Source organism: Lissotriton vulgaris, chromosome 4_1 (assembly GCF_964263255.1).
Source record: "Lissotriton vulgaris chromosome 4_1, aLisVul1.2, whole genome shotgun sequence".
Classification (NCBI taxonomy): Eukaryota; Metazoa; Chordata; class Amphibia; order Caudata; family Salamandridae; genus Lissotriton; species Lissotriton vulgaris.
Genome location: NC_141691.1, coordinates 538,117,203 through 538,134,425, shown reverse-complemented (window position 1 = coordinate 538,134,425; position 17,223 = coordinate 538,117,203). Strand labels below are relative to the sequence as shown.

General features: G+C 33.2%; 10 non-coding genes across 10 annotated transcripts; 5 read left to right on the top strand and 5 right to left on the bottom strand.

Moving 5' to 3' along the window:
* The first annotated feature begins 2,336 nt into the window (after positions 1–2,336).
* On the top strand, positions 2,337–2,408 carry TRNAQ-CUG (transfer RNA glutamine (anticodon CUG)). Its single transcript has one exon. It is a non-coding gene; the product is annotated as a tRNA-Gln (tRNA).
* Positions 2,409–3,233: 825 nt separating this feature from the next.
* Positions 3,234–3,305, bottom strand: TRNAQ-UUG (transfer RNA glutamine (anticodon UUG)). Its single transcript has one exon. It is a non-coding gene; the product is annotated as a tRNA-Gln (tRNA).
* Positions 3,306–4,852: 1,547 nt separating this feature from the next.
* Positions 4,853–4,924, top strand: TRNAQ-CUG (transfer RNA glutamine (anticodon CUG)). The gene has a single exon. It is a non-coding gene; the product is annotated as a tRNA-Gln (tRNA).
* An 825-nt stretch (positions 4,925–5,749) lies between these two features.
* On the bottom strand, positions 5,750–5,821 carry TRNAQ-UUG (transfer RNA glutamine (anticodon UUG)). The gene has a single exon. It is a non-coding gene; the product is annotated as a tRNA-Gln (tRNA).
* A 1,547-nt stretch (positions 5,822–7,368) lies between these two features.
* TRNAQ-CUG (transfer RNA glutamine (anticodon CUG)) lies at positions 7,369–7,440 on the top strand. The gene has a single exon. It is a non-coding gene; the product is annotated as a tRNA-Gln (tRNA).
* Positions 7,441–8,265: 825 nt separating this feature from the next.
* On the bottom strand, positions 8,266–8,337 carry TRNAQ-UUG (transfer RNA glutamine (anticodon UUG)). The gene has a single exon. It is a non-coding gene; the product is annotated as a tRNA-Gln (tRNA).
* A 1,547-nt stretch (positions 8,338–9,884) lies between these two features.
* TRNAQ-CUG (transfer RNA glutamine (anticodon CUG)) lies at positions 9,885–9,956 on the top strand. The gene has a single exon. It is a non-coding gene; the product is annotated as a tRNA-Gln (tRNA).
* A 3,340-nt stretch (positions 9,957–13,296) lies between these two features.
* On the bottom strand, positions 13,297–13,368 carry TRNAQ-UUG (transfer RNA glutamine (anticodon UUG)). The gene has a single exon. It is a non-coding gene; the product is annotated as a tRNA-Gln (tRNA).
* Positions 13,369–14,915: 1,547 nt separating this feature from the next.
* TRNAQ-CUG (transfer RNA glutamine (anticodon CUG)) lies at positions 14,916–14,987 on the top strand. The gene has a single exon. It is a non-coding gene; the product is annotated as a tRNA-Gln (tRNA).
* An 825-nt stretch (positions 14,988–15,812) lies between these two features.
* Positions 15,813–15,884, bottom strand: TRNAQ-UUG (transfer RNA glutamine (anticodon UUG)). The gene has a single exon. It is a non-coding gene; the product is annotated as a tRNA-Gln (tRNA).
* Positions 15,885–17,223: the final 1,339 nt, after the last annotated feature.

The following is a 17,223-nucleotide window of genomic DNA, read 5'->3' as shown; positions in this document are numbered from 1 at the left end:
TATGTACAGATGGCTATATCCATCTAGATAGCGATAATACAATATAAAGAAATGAATTATTCATAAACATAAGTACTGAAGCTGAAAACTAAAAACTGTTCTTTCCCATCCACAATTTATGCAAGAGGTTCTTTTCCTTTCTCATCTTTATGATCAGTAATAAGATAGTTAATTTTGCTGATTTCTTATCTGACAACATTCTTAACTTACACAGTGCATTTAATTGTGAATTTCTTTGAAAGAGGAATTCAGATTAATACATTTGACATGTCTTTCGAAAGATTCTACTTTGTGGTTATGGATCTACTTTAGAAAAACAGAGTGTAAATATCTGTGTGTCTTAATTTCAAGATTGTTATTTAAAAGTTCATCTCTTCTGTCCCCAAAATACACAATTTGATTCCTCAAGTTTTCTTTTAATGAAGGCTTTCAATTTAAAAGGTTCCTTGTTCCCCTTATCAATAACAGTACGATTTAAACAAGTAATATCTTGCATCAGCTTCTTGTGATGAGTTGAGAAAACAGAGTCAGCTCACAAAATGTCTCATTATTTTGAGCCATTTTATTTCCATGTTTTCTAAAAGTTCTATCATTTGCTCACATCAAATAGACTTTAAAAATACAATCAATAAATTAATGTTTCACTCTACCCGTGTTAGATTTATGATATTTATGAATACACTTGACAGAAAAAGATTTGGTCATAAGTCACGAAAGTGGTCCCACCGAGATTTGAACTCCGATCCTTGGATTCAAAGTCCAAAGTGCTAACCATTACACCATGGAACCTCCCATGTGACAGGGGAGCAAATTGCTGCAGCAATGTGGACATTTCACATTTTTTATTTTCTACAGTCAAAGACAAACAGAATTACATAACTTTTCTATTCTGTTCAACTTTTGCCTATTGAACTATGTTAGGGAAGGATGTTGCACAAAGGACTCAAGTAACGCTATGACTCTGTTGAACAGTACTTTTTATGTGAGATAAGATTTTGCAATAAAAGATAAGATTCCCCCGTGAATGCAATCTCTTCTGCCAAAATGGAAAGCTCAACCTGGTACAGGTGGGTTGATGGTGTTATGCTTGTCAATCTGGACTCTGAAAACAGGGATCTAAGTACAAAGCTCAGTGGGACTTATCTAAACTTTACGATTTTTTTTCCATTCAGTTCTTAGAAGTATTAATTGGAAAAACATCTCATTTACTTATAAACTTGTACGTATCAACTTATATGTATGTATCTCCCTATATATCGCTATATGTCTATGTATTTTTATCGGAAAATATAAATATATACATTATAAAAATATGTATAATTAATAGAGGTGAAAATAAAGAACAGTTGTTGCCTCTCCGCATTTGAAACATGAGCTTCTTCTCCTTCCTCTTCTATATGTCCTGAAATTGAGATAGTCACTTTTTAATCAATTTTGATCTAACAGCATAGTTGATTTGTACAAAGCATATCATACGATCTGTGAATAATTCTAAAAAAGAAAATTAGATCAGTACCTTTGAGGCCTCCAAGCAAAAGCTTATATTTCATGATTGCAGATCGACTGTTGAAAATCAGCATGAGAAATGTTTTATTTCACAATTTCCATACTAATATACAAAAAACATTTGTACTATCTGAATGATACCGTCATTGTGGTTCTCTAGGTTTGATTTAAGAACACATCTCTTTCAAAATGTGCTATATTCGCCTTATCAATAGTGTAGAAATCTTCAAAAAGGAATGCTGGGAATCAGCCCTCTGAAATGCATTTGAGAAAAACAGGATAGGATTTTGTAATGTCGCACTATTTTGTGTAGGAATCTGATGTAAAAGTATTATAAAGTTCGTATTTCTGTAACTTGTTCAAGCTGTTGGACATTTTGAAAGGAGTCAACATTTGTCTCGTTCAACCTACTGGTATTGGATTGGAGCTATCAATAACAAAAGATGACAGAAATATAAAAGGTTGAGATTAGTAAAATAGTACCTCAAAGAATTGGACTGGTACCTTTGCATGCAAAGTCCAAAGTGCCAACCGTTGCTCTTTGGAGCCACCCATGTGAGAGACAGAGAAATGGTTGTAGTAGTTTGGAAATGTAGAATGTTTTAATATTCTTCAGTCAAATATGATCATTATTTTGTAAATTGCATGTCCTGATAAACGTTTGCACATTTAACACTGTTATGGAGAATGTAGCTGAAAAGAATCAAATCACATTGTAGCTCTTTACACTATGAGCATTCAACTGAGTTATCTTTTCATCAATGTAAGAAAAGCCCCTGCACTGATGCGCTCTCTTTTGTCTCAATGGAAAAATCCCTCATGTATGGCAGGGTTCCATGGTGTAATGGTTAGCACTCTGGACTCTGAATCCAGCGATCCGAGTTCAAATCTCGGTGGGACCTACTTGAATTATGAGATTTAATATTTCACTAATTTCTTAGAATTTGGACTTGGAAAAACATAACGTCAAAGTTTTATACTGTAACTTATCAACGTATAAGTATGTATCTATGTACAGATGGCTATATCCATCTAGATAGCGATAATACAATATAAAGAAATGAAAAATTCATAAACATAAGTACTGAAGCTGAAAACTAAAAACTGTTCTTTCCCATCCACAATTTAAGCAAGAGGTTCTTTTCCTTTCTCATCTTTATGATCAGTAATAAGATAGTTAATTTTGCTGATTTCTTATCTGACAACATTCTTAACTTACACAGTGCATTTAATTGTGAATTTCTTTGAAAGAGGAATTCAGATTAATACATTTGACATGTCTTTCGAAAGATTCTACTTTGTGGTTATGGATCTACTTTAGAAAAACAGAGTGTAAATATCTGTGTGTCTTAATTTCAAGATTGTTATTTAAAAGTTCATCTCTTCTGTCCCCAAAATACACAATTTGATTCCTCAAGTTTTGTTTTAATGAAGGCTTTCCAATTAAAAAAGTTCCTTGTTCCCCTTATCAATAACAGTAAGATTTAAACAAGTAATATCTTGCATCAGCCTCTTGTGATGAGTTGAGAAAACAGAGTCAGCTCACAAAATGTCTCATTATTTTGAGCCATTTTATTTCCAGGTTTTCTAAAAGTTCTATCATTTGCTCACATCAAATAGACTTTAAAAATACAATCAATAAATTAATGTTTCACTCTACCCGTGTTAGATTTATGATATTTATGAATACACTTGACAGAAAAAGATTTGGTCATAAGTCATGAAAGTGGTCCCACCGAGATTTGAACTCGGATCCTTGGATTCAAAGTCCAAAGTGCTAACCATTACACCATGGAACCTCCCATGTAACAGGGGAGCAAATTGCTGCAGCAATGTGGACATTTCAAATTTTTTATTTTCTACAGTCAAAGACAAACAGAATTACATAACTTTTCTATTCTGTTCAACTTTTGCCTATTGAACTATGTTAGGGAAGGATGTTGCACAAAGGACTCAAGTAACGCTATGACTCTGTTGAACAGTACTTTTTATGTGAGATACGATTTTGCAATAAAAGATAAGATTCCCCCGTGAATGCAATCTCTTCTGCCAAAATGGAAAGCTCAACCTGGTACAGGTGGGTTGATGGTGTTATGCTTGTCAATCTGGACTCTGAAAACAGGGATCTAAGTACAAAGCTCAGTGGGACTTATCTAAACTTTACGATTTTTTTTCCATTCAGTTCTTAGAAGTATTAATTGGAAAAACATCTCATTTACTTATAAACTTGTACGTATCAACTTATATGTATGTATCTCCCTATATATCGCTATATGTCTATGTATTTTTATCGGAAAATATAAATATATACATTATAAAAATATGTATAATTAATAGAGGTGAAAATAAAGAACAGTTGTTGCCTCTCCGCATTTGAAACATGAGCTTCTTCTCCTTCCTCTTCTATATGTCCTGAAATTGAGATAGTCACTTTTTAATCAATTTTGATCTAACAGCATAGTTGATTTGTACAAAGCATATCATACGATCTGTGAATAATTCTAAAAAAGAAAATTAGATCAGTACCTTTGAGGCCTCCAAGCAAAAGCTTATATTTCATGATTGCAGATCGACTGTTGAAAATCAGCATGAGAAATGTTTTATTTCACAATTTCCATACTAATATACAAAAAACATTTGTACTATCTGAATGATACCGTCATTGTGGTTCTCTAGGTTTGATTTAAGAACACATCTCTTTCAAAATGTGCTATATTCGCATTATCAATAGTGTAGAAATCTTCAAAAAGGAATGCTGGGAATCAGCCCTCTGAAATGCATTTGAGAAAAACAGGATAGGATTTTGTAATGTCGCACTATTTTGTGTAGGAATCTGATGTAAAAGTATTATAAAGTTCGTATTTCTGTAACTTGTTCAAGCTGTTGGACATTTTGAAAGGAGTCAACATTTGTCTCGTTCAACCTACTGGTATTGGATTGGAACTATCAATAACAAAAGATGACAGAAATGTAAAAGGTTGAGATTAGTAAAATAGTACCTCAAAGAATTGGACTGGTACCTTTGCATGCAAAGTCCAAAGTGCCAACCGTTGCTCTTTGGAGCCACCCATGTGAGAGACAGCGAAATGGATGTAGTAGTTTGGAAATGTAGAATGTTTTAATATTCTTCAGTCAAATATGATCATTATTTTGTAAATTGCATGTCCTGATAAACGTTTGCACATTTAACACTGTTATGGAGAATGTAGCTGAAAAGAATCAAATCACATTGTAGCTCTTTACACTATGAGCATTCAACTGAGTTATCTTTTCATCAATGTAAGAAAAGCCCCTGCACTGATGCGCTCTCTTTTGTCTCAATGGAAAAATCCTTCATGCATGGCAGGGTTCCATGGTGTAATGGTTAGCACTCTGGACTCTGAATCCAGTGATCCGAGTTCAAATCTCGGTGGGACCTGCTTGAATTATGAGATTTAATATTTCACTAATTTCTTAGAATTTGGACTTGGAAAAACATAACGTCAAAGTTTTATACTGTAACTTATCAACGTATAAGTATGTATCTATGTACAGATGGCTATATCCATCTAGATAGCGATAATACAATATAAAGAAATGAAAAATTCATAAACATAAGTACTGAAGCTGAAAACTAAAAACTGTTCTTTCCCATCCACAATTTAAGCAAGAGGTTCTTTTCCTTTCTCATCTTTATGATCAGTAATAAGATAGTTAATTTTGCTGATTTCTTATCTGACAACATTCTTAACTTACACAGTGCATTTAATTGTGAATTTCTTTGAAAGAGGAATTCAGATTAATACATTTGACATGTCTTTCGAAAGATTCTACTTTGTGGTTATGGATCTACTTTAGAAAAACAGAGTGTAAATATCTGTGTGTCTTAATTTCAAGATTGTTATTTAAAAGTTCATCTCTTCTGTCCCCAAAATACACAATTTGATTCCTCAAGTTTTCTTTTAATGAAGGCTTTCCAATTAAAAAAGTTCCTTGTTCCCCTTATCAATAACAGTAAGATTTAAACAAGTAATATCTTGCATCAGCCTCTTGTGATGAGTTGAGAAAACAGAGTCAGCTCACAAAATGTCTCATTATTTTGAGCCATTTTATTTCCAGGTTTTCTAAAAGTTCTATCATTTGCTCACATCAAATAGACTTTAAAAATACAATCAATAAATTAATGTTTCACTCTACCCGTGTTAGATTTATGATATTTATGAATACACTTGACAGAAAAAGATTTGGTCATAAGTCATGAAAGTGGTCCCACCGAGATTTGAACTCGGATCCTTGGATTCAAAGTCCAAAGTGCTAACCATTACACCATGGAACCTCCCATGTGACAGGGGAGCAAATTGCTGCAGCAATGTGGACATTTCAAATTTTTTATTTTCTACAGTCAAAGACAAACAGAATTACATAACTTTTCTATTCTGTTCAACTTTTGCCTATTGAACTATGTTAGGGAAGGATGTTGCACAAAGGACTCAAGTAACGCTATGACTCTGTTGAACAGTACTTTTTATGTGAGATACGATTTTGCAATAAAAGATAAGATTCCCCCGTGAATGCAATCTCTTCTGCCAAAATGGAAAGCTCAACCTGGTACAGGTGGGTTGATGGTGTTATGCTTGTCAATCTGGACTCTGAAAACAGGGATCTAAGTACAAAGCTCAGTGGGACTTATCTAAACTTTACGATTTTTTTTCCATTCAGTTCTTAGAAGTATTAATTGGAAAAACATCTCATTTACTTATAAACTTGTACGTATCAACTTATATGTATGTATCTCCCTATATATCGCTATATGTCTATGTATTTTTATCGGAAAATATAAATATATACATTATAAAAATATGTATAATTAATAGAGGTGAAAATAAAGAACAGTTGTTGCCTCTCCGCATTTGAAACATGAGCTTCTTCTCCTTCCTCTTCTATATGTCCTGAAATTGAGATAGTCACTTTTTAATCAATTTTGATCTAACAGCATAGTTGATTTGTACAAAGCATATCATACGATCTGTGAATAATTCTAAAAAAGAAAATTAGATCAGTACCTTTGAGGCCTCCAAGCAAAAGCTTATATTTCATGATTGCAGATCGACTGTTGAAAATCAGCATGAGAAATGTTTTATTTCACAATTTCCATACTAATATACAAAAAACATTTGTACTATCTGAATGATACCGTCATTGTGGTTCTCTAGGTTTGATTTAAGAACACATCTCTTTCAAAATGTGCTATATTCGCCTTATCAATAGTGTAGAAATCTTCAAAAAGGAATGCTGGGAATCAGCCCTCTGAAATGCATTTGAGAAAAACAGGATAGGATTTTGTAATGTCGCACTATTTTGTGTAGGAATCTGATGTAAAAGTATTATAAAGTTCGTATTTCTGTAACTTGTTCAAGCTGTTGGACATTTTGAAAGGAGTCAACATTTGTCTCGTTCAACCTACTGGTATTGGATTGGAGCTATCAATAACAAAAGATGACAGAAATATAAAAGGTTGAGATTAGTAAAATAGTACCTCAAAGAATTGGACTGGTACCTTTGCATGCAAAGTCCAAAGTGCCAACCGTTGCTCTTTGGAGCCACCCATGTGAGAGACAGAGAAATGGTTGTAGTAGTTTGGAAATGTAGAATGTTTTAATATTCTTCAGTCAAATATGATCATTATTTTGTAAATTGCATGTCCTGATAAACGTTTGCACATTTAACACTGTTATGGAGAATGTAGCTGAAAAGAATCAAATCACATTGTAGCTCTTTACACTATGAGCATTCAACTGAGTTATCTTTTCATCAATGTAAGAAAAGCCCCTGCACTGATGCGCTCTCTTTTGTCTCAATGGAAAAATCCCTCATGTATGGCAGGGTTCCATGGTGTAATGGTTAGCACTCTGGACTCTGAATCCAGCGATCCGAGTTCAAATCTCGGTGGGACCTACTTGAATTATGAGATTTAATATTTCACTAATTTCTTAGAATTTGGACTTGGAAAAACATAACGTCAAAGTTTTATACTGTAACTTATCAACGTATAAGTATGTATCTATGTACAGATGGCTATATCCATCTAGATAGCGATAATACAATATAAAGAAATGAAAAATTCATAAACATAAGTACTGAAGCTGAAAACTAAAAACTGTTCTTTCCCATCCACAATTTAAGCAAGAGGTTCTTTTCCTTTCTCATCTTTATGATCAGTAATAAGATAGTTAATTTTGCTGATTTCTTATCTGACAACATTCTTAACTTACACAGTGCATTTAATTGTGAATTTCTTTGAAAGAGGAATTCAGATTAATACATTTGACATGTCTTTCGAAAGATTCTACTTTGTGGTTATGGATCTACTTTAGAAAAACAGAGTGTAAATATCTGTGTGTCTTAATTTCAAGATTGTTATTTAAAAGTTCATCTCTTCTGTCCCCAAAATACACAATTTGATTCCTCAAGTTTTCTTTTAATGAAGGCTTTCCAATTAAAAAAGTTCCTTGTTCCCCTTATCAATAACAGTAAGATTTAAACAAGTAATATCTTGCATCAGCCTCTTGTGATGAGTTGAGAAAACAGAGTCAGCTCACAAAATGTCTCATTATTTTGAGCCATTTTATTTCCAGGTTTTCTAAAAGTTCTATCATTTGCTCACATCAAATAGACTTTAAAAATACAATCAATAAATTAATGTTTCACTCTACCCGTGTTAGATTTATGATATTTATGAATACACTTGACAGAAAAAGATTTGGTCATAAGTCATGAAAGTGGTCCCACCGAGATTTGAACTCGGATCCTTGGATTCAAAGTCCAAAGTGCTAACCATTACACCATGAAACCTCCCATGTAACAGGGGAGCAAATTGCTGCAGCAATGTGGACATTTCAAATTTTTTATTTTCTACAGTCAAAGACAAACAGAATTACATAACTTTTCTATTCTGTTCAACTTTTGCCTATTGAACTATGTTAGGGAAGGATGTTGCACAAAGGACTCAAGTAACGCTATGACTCTGTTGAACAGTACTTTTTATGTGAGATACGATTTTGCAATAAAAGATAAGATTCCCCCGTGAATGCAATCTCTTCTGCCAAAATGGAAAGCTCAACCTGGTACAGGTGGGTTGATGGTGTTATGCTTGTCAATCTGGACTCTGAAAACAGGGATCTAAGTACAAAGCTCAGTGGGACTTATCTAAACTTTACGATTTTTTTTCCATTCAGTTCTTAGAAGTATTAATTGGAAAAACATCTCATTTACTTATAAACTTGTACGTATCAACTTATATGTATGTATCTCCCTATATATCGCTATATGTCTATGTATTTTTATCGGAAAATATAAATATATACATTATAAAAATATGTATAATTAATAGAGGTGAAAATAAAGAACAGTTGTTGCCTCTCCGCATTTGAAACATGAGCTTCTTCTCCTTCCTCTTCTATATGTCCTGAAATTGAGATAGTCACTTTTTAATCAATTTTGATCTAACAGCATAGTTGATTTGTACAAAGCATATCATACGATCTGTGAATAATTCTAAAAAAGAAAATTAGATCAGTACCTTTGAGGCCTCCAAGCAAAAGCTTATATTTCATGATTGCAGATCGACTGTTGAAAATCAGCATGAGAAATGTTTTATTTCACAATTTCCATACTAATATACAAAAAACATTTGTACTATCTGAATGATACCGTCATTGTGGTTCTCTAGGTTTGATTTAAGAACACATCTCTTTCAAAATGTGCTATATTCGCATTATCAATAGTGTAGAAATCTTCAAAAAGGAATGCTGGGAATCAGCCCTCTGAAATGCATTTGAGAAAAACAGGATAGGATTTTGTAATGTCGCACTATTTTGTGTAGGAATCTGATGTAAAAGTATTATAAAGTTCGTATTTCTGTAACTTGTTCAAGCTGTTGGACATTTTGAAAGGAGTCAACATTTGTCTCGTTCAACCTACTGGTATTGGATTGGAACTATCAATAACAAAAGATGACAGAAATGTAAAAGGTTGAGATTAGTAAAATAGTACCTCAAAGAATTGGACTGGTACCTTTGCATGCAAAGTCCAAAGTGCCAACCGTTGCTCTTTGGAGCCACCCATGTGAGAGACAGCGAAATGGATGTAGTAGTTTGGAAATGTAGAATGTTTTAATATTCTTCAGTCAAATATGATCATTATTTTGTAAATTGCATGTCCTGATAAACGTTTGCACATTTAACACTGTTATGGAGAATGTAGCTGAAAAGAATCAAATCACATTGTAGCTCTTTACACTATGAGCATTCAACTGAGTTATCTTTTCATCAATGTAAGAAAAGCCCCTGCACTGATGCGCTCTCTTTTGTCTCAATGGAAAAATCCTTCATGCATGGCAGGGTTCCATGGTGTAATGGTTATCACTCTGGACTCTGAATCCAGTGATCCGAGTTCAAATCTCGGTGGGACCTGCTTGAATTATGAGATTTAATATTTCACTAATTTCTTAGAATTTGGACTTGGAAAAACATAACGTCAAAGTTTTATACTGAAACTTATCAACGCATAAGTATGTATCTATGTACAGATGGCTATATCCATCTAGATAGCGATAATACAATATAAAGAAATGAATTATTCATAAACATAAGTACTGAAGCTGAAAACTAAAAACTGTTCTTTCCCATCCACAATTTATGCAAGAGGTTCTTTTCCTTTCTCATCTTTATGATCAGTAATAAGATAGTTAATTTTGCTGATTTCTTATCTGACAACATTCTTAACTTACACAGTGCATTTAATTGTGAATTTCTTTGAAAGAGGAATTCAGATTAATACATTTGACATGTCTTTCGAAAGATTCTACTTTGTGGTTATGGATCTACTTTAGAAAAACAGAGTGTAAATATCTGTGTGTCTTAATTTCAAGATTGTTATTTAAAAGTTCATCTCTTCTGTCCCCAAAATACACAATTTGATTCCTCAAGTTTTCTTTTAATGAAGGCTTTCAATTTAAAAAGTTCCTTGTTCCCCTTATCAATAACAGTACGATTTAAACAAGTAATATCTTGCATCAGCTTCTTGTGATGAGTTGAGAAAACAGAGTCAGCTCACAAAATGTCTCATTATTTTGAGCCATTTTATTTCCATGTTTTCTAAAAGTTCTATCATTTGCTCACATCAAATAGACTTTAAAAATACAATCAATAAATTAATGTTTCACTCTACCCGTGTTAGATTTATGATATTTATGAATACACTTGACAGAAAAAGATTTGGTCATAAGTCACGAAAGTGGTCCCACCGAGATTTGAACTCCGATCCTTGGATTCAAAGTCCAAAGTGCTAACCATTACACCATGGAACCTCCCATGTGACAGGGGAGCAAATTGCTGCAGCAATGTGGACATTTCACATTTTTTATTTTCTACAGTCAAAGACAAACAGAATTACATAACTTTTCTATTCTGTTCAACTTTTGCCTATTGAACTATGTTAGGGAAGGATGTTGCACAAAGGACTCAAGTAACGCTATGACTCTGTTGAACAGTACTTTTTATGTGAGATAAGATTTTGCAATAAAAGATAAGATTCCCCCGTGAATGCAATCTCTTCTGCCAAAATGGAAAGCTCAACCTGGTACAGGTGGGTTGATGGTGTTATGCTTGTCAATCTGGACTCTGAAAACAGGGATCTAAGTACAAAGCTCAGTGGGACTTATCTAAACTTTACGATTTTTTTTCCATTCAGTTCTTAGAAGTATTAATTGGAAAAACATCTCATTTACTTATAAACTTGTACGTATCAACTTATATGTATGTATCTCCCTATATATCGCTATATGTCTATGTATTTTTATCGGAAAATATAAATATATACATTATAAAAATATGTATAATTAATAGAGGTGAAAATAAAGAACAGTTGTTGCCTCTCCGCATTTGAAACATGAGCTTCTTCTCCTTCCTCTTCTATATGTCCTGAAATTGAGATAGTCACTTTTTAATCAATTTTGATCTAACAGCATAGTTGATTTGTACAAAGCATATCATACGATCTGTGAATAATTCTAAAAAAGAAAATTAGATCAGTACCTTTGAGGCCTCCAAGCAAAAGCTTATATTTCATGATTGCAGATCGACTGTTGAAAATCAGCATGAGAAATGTTTTATTTCACAATTTCCATACTAATATACAAAAAACATTTGTACTATCTGAATGATACCGTCATTGTGGTTCTCTAGGTTTGATTTAAGAACACATCTCTTTCAAAATGTGCTATATTCGCCTTATCAATAGTGTAGAAATCTTCAAAAAGGAATGCTGGGAATCAGCCCTCTGAAATGCATTTGAGAAAAACAGGATAGGATTTTGTAATGTCGCACTATTTTGTGTAGGAATCTGATGTAAAAGTATTATAAAGTTCGTATTTCTGTAACTTGTTCAAGCTGTTGGACATTTTGAAAGGAGTCAACATTTGTCTCGTTCAACCTACTGGTATTGGATTGGAGCTATCAATAACAAAAGATGACAGAAATATAAAAGGTTGAGATTAGTAAAATAGTACCTCAAAGAATTGGACTGGTACCTTTGCATGCAAAGTCCAAAGTGCCAACCGTTGCTCTTTGGAGCCACCCATGTGAGAGACAGAGAAATGGTTGTAGTAGTTTGGAAATGTAGAATGTTTTAATATTCTTCAGTCAAATATGATCATTATTTTGTAAATTGCATGTCCTGATAAACGTTTGCACATTTAACACTGTTATGGAGAATGTAGCTGAAAAGAATCAAATCACATTGTAGCTCTTTACACTATGAGCATTCAACTGAGTTATCTTTTCATCAATGTAAGAAAAGCCCCTGCACTGATGCGCTCTCTTTTGTCTCAATGGAAAAATCCCTCATGTATGGCAGGGTTCCATGGTGTAATGGTTAGCACTCTGGACTCTGAATGCAGCGATCCGAGTTCAAATCTCGGTGGGACCTACTTGAATTATGAGATTTAATATTTCACTAATTTCTTAGAATTTGGACTTGGAAAAACATAACGTCAAAGTTTTATACTGTAACTTATCAACGTATAAGTATGTATCTATGTACAGATGGCTATATCCATCTAGATAGCGATAATACAATATAAAGAAATGAAAAATTCATAAACATAAGTACTGAAGCTGAAAACTAAAAACTGTTCTTTCCCATCCACAATTTAAGCAAGAGGTTCTTTTCCTTTCTCATCTTTATGATCAGTAATAAGATAGTTAATTTTGCTGATTTCTTATCTGACAACATTCTTAACTTACACAGTGCATTTAATTGTGAATTTCTTTGAAAGAGGAATTCAGATTAATACATTTGACATGTCTTTCGAAAGATTCTACTTTGTGGTTATGGATCTACTTTAGAAAAACAGAGTGTAAATATCTGTGTGTCTTAATTTCAAGATTGTTATTTAAAAGTTCATCTCTTCTGTCCCCAAAATACACAATTTGATTCCTCAAGTTTTGTTTTAATGAAGGCTTTCCAATTAAAAAAGTTCCTTGTTCCCCTTATCAATAACAGTAAGATTTAAACAAGTAATATCTTGCATCAGCCTCTTGTGATGAGTTGAGAAAACAGAGTCAGCTCACAAAATGTCTCATTATTTTGAGCCATTTTATTTCCAGGTTTTCTAAAAGTTCTATCATTTGCTCACATCAAATAGACTTTAAAAATACAATCAATAAATTAATGTTTCACTCTACCCGTGTTAGATTTATGATATTTATGAATACACTTGACAGAAAAAGATTTGGTCATAAGTCATGAAAGTGGTCCCACCGAGATTTGAACTCGGATCCTTGGATTCAAAGTCCAAAGTGCTAACCATTACACCATGGAACCTCCCATGTAACAGGGGAGCAAATTGCTGCAGCAATGTGGACATTTCAAATTTTTTATTTTCTACAGTCAAAGACAAACAGAATTACATAACTTTTCTATTCTGTTCAACTTTTGCCTATTGAACTATGTTAGGGAAGGATGTTGCACAAAGGACTCAAGTAACGCTATGACTCTGTTGAACAGTACTTTTTATGTGAGATACGATTTTGCAATAAAAGATAAGATTCCCCCGTGAATGCAATCTCTTCTGCCAAAATGGAAAGCTCAACCTGGTACAGGTGGGTTGATGGTGTTATGCTTGTCAATCTGGACTCTGAAAACAGGGATCTAAGTACAAAGCTCAGTGGGACTTATCTAAACTTTACGATTTTTTTTCCATTCAGTTCTTAGAAGTATTAATTGGAAAAACATCTCATTTACTTATAAACTTGTACGTATCAACTTATATGTATGTATCTCCCTATATATCGCTATATGTCTATGTATTTTTATTGGAAAATATAAATATATACATTATAAAAATATGTATAATTAATAGAGGTGAAAATAAAGAACAGTTGTTGCCTCTCCGCATTTGAAACATGAGCTTCTTCTCCTTCCTCTTCTATATGTCCTGAAATTGAGATAGTCACTTTTTAATCAATTTTGATCTAACAGCATAGTTGATTTGTACAAAGCATATCATACGATCTGTGAATAATTCTAAAAAAGAAAATTAGATCAGTACCTTTGAGGCCTCCAAGCAAAAGCTTATATTTCATGATTGCAGATCGACTGTTGAAAATCAGCATGAGAAATGTTTTATTTCACAGTTTCCATACTAATATACAAAAAACATTTGTACTATCTGAATGATACCGTCATTGTGGTTCTCTAGGTTTGATTTAAGAACACATCTCTTTCAAAATGTGCTATATTCGCATTATCAATAGTGTAGAAATCTTCAAAAAGGAATGCTGGGAATCAGCCCTCTGAAATGCATTTGAGAAAAACAGGATAGGATTTTGTAATGTCGCACTATTTTGTGTAGGAATCTGATGTAAAAGTATTATAAAGTTCGTATTTCTGTAACTTGTTCAAGCTGTTGGACATTTTGAAAGGAGTCAACATTTGTCTCGTTCAACCTACTGGTATTGGATTGGAACTATCAATAACAAAAGATGACAGAAATGTAAAAGGTTGAGATTAGTAAAATAGTACCTCAAAGAATTGGACTGGTACCTTTGCATGCAAAGTCCAAAGTGCCAACCGTTGCTCTTTGGAGCCACCCATGTGAGAGACAGCGAAATGGATGTAGTAGTTTGGAAATGTAGAATGTTTTAATATTCTTCAGTCAAATATGATCATTATTTTGTAAATTGCATGTCCTGATAAACGTTTGCACATTTAACACTGTTATGGAGAATGTAGCTGAAAAGAATCAAATCACATTGTAGCTCTTTACACTATGAGCATTCAACTGAGTTATCTTTTCATCAATGTAAGAAAAGCCCCTGCACTGATGCGCTCTCTTTTGTCTCAATGGAAAAATCCTTCATGCATGGCAGGGTTCCATGGTGTAATGGTTAGCACTCTGGACTCTGAATCCAGTGATCCGAGTTCAAATCTCGGTGGGACCTGCTTGAATTATGAGATTTAATATTTCACTAATTTCTTAGAATTTGGACTTGGAAAAACATAACGTCAAAGTTTTATACTGTAACTTATCAACGTATAAGTATGTATCTATGTACAGATGGCTATATCCATCTAGATAGCGATAATACAATATAAAGAAATGAAAAATTCATAAACATAAGTACTGAAGCTGAAAACTAAAAACTGTTCTTTCCCATCCACAATTTAAGCAAGAGGTTCTTTTCCTTTCTCATCTTTATGATCAGTAATAAGATAGTTAATTTTGCTGATTTCTTATCTGACAACATTCTTAACTTACACAGTGCATTTAATTGTGAATTTCTTTGAAAGAGGAATTCAGATTAATACATTTGACATGTCTTTCGAAAGATTCTACTTTGTGGTTATGGATCTACTTTAGAAAAACAGAGTGTAAATATCTGTGTGTCTTAATTTCAAGATTGTTATTTAAAAGTTCATCTCTTCTGTCCCCAAAATACACAATTTGATTCCTCAAGTTTTCTTTTAATGAAGGCTTTCCAATTAAAAAAGTTCCTTGTTCCCCTTATCAATAACAGTAAGATTTAAACAAGTAATATCTTGCATCAGCCTCTTGTGATGAGTTGAGAAAACAGAGTCAGCTCACAAAATGTCTCATTATTTTGAGCCATTTTATTTCCAGGTTTTCTAAAAGTTCTATCATTTGCTCACATCAAATAGACTTTAAAAATACAATCAATAAATTAATGTTTCACTCTACCCGTGTTAGATTTATGATATTTATGAATACACTTGACAGAAAAAGATTTGGTCATAAGTCATGAAAGTGGTCCCACCGAGATTTGAACTCGGATCCTTGGATTCAAAGTCCAAAGTGCTAACCATTACACCATGGAACCTCCCATGTGACAGGGGAGCAAATTGCTGCAGCAATGTGGACATTTCAAATTTTTTATTTTCTACAGTCAAAGACAAACAGAATTACATAACTTTTCTATTCTGTTCAACTTTTGCCTATTGAACTATGTTAGGGAAGGATGTTGCACAAAGGACTCAAGTAACGCTATGACTCTGTTGAACAGTACTTTTTATGTGAGATACGATTTTGCAATAAAAGATAAGATTCCCCCGTGAATGCAATCTCTTCTGCCAAAATGGAAAGCTCAACCTGGTACAGGTGGGTTGATGGTGTTATGCTTGTCAATCTGGACTCTGAAAACAGGGATCTAAGTACAAAGCTCAGTGGGACTTATCTAAACTTTACGATTTTTTTTCCATTCAGTTCTTAGAAGTATTAATTGGAAAAACATCTCATTTACTTATAAACTTGTACGTATCAACTTATATGTATGTATCTCCCTATATATCGCTATATGTCTATGTATTTTTATCGGAAAATATAAATATATACATTATAAAAATATGTATAATTAATAGAGGTGAAAATAAAGAACAGTTGTTGCCTCTCCGCATTTGAAACATGAGCTTCTTCTCCTTCCTCTTCTATATGTCCTGAAATTGAGATAGTCACTTTTTAATCAATTTTGATCTAACAGCATAGTTGATTTGTACAAAGCATATCATACGATCTGTGAATAATTCTAAAAAAGAAAATTAGATCAGTACCTTTGAGGCCTCCAAGCAAAAGCTTATATTTCATGATTGCAGATCGACTGTTGAAAATCAGCATGAGAAATGTTTTATTTCACAATTTCCATACTAATATACAAAAAACATTTGTACTATCTGAATGATACCGTCATTGTGGTTCTCTAGGTTTGATTTAAGAACACATCTCTTTCAAAATGTGCTATATTCGCCTTATCAATAGTGTAGAAATCTTCAAAAAGGAATGCTGGGAATCAGCCCTCTGAAATGCATTTGAGAAAAACAGGATAGGATTTTGTAATGTCGCACTATTTTGTGTAGGAATCTGATGTAAAAGTATTATAAAGTTCGTATTTCTGTAACTTGTTCAAGCTGTTGGACATTTTGAAAGGAGTCAACATTTGTCTCGTTCAACCTACTGGTATTGGATTGGAACTATCAATAACAAAAGATGACAGAAATGTAAAAGGTTGAGATTAGTAAAATAGTACCTCAAAGAATTGGACTGGTACCTTTGCATGCAAAGTCCAAAGTGCCAACCGTTGCTCTTTGGAGCCACCCATGTGAGAGACAGCGAAATGGATGTAGTAGTTTGGAAATGTAGAATGTTTTAATATTCTTCAGTCAAAT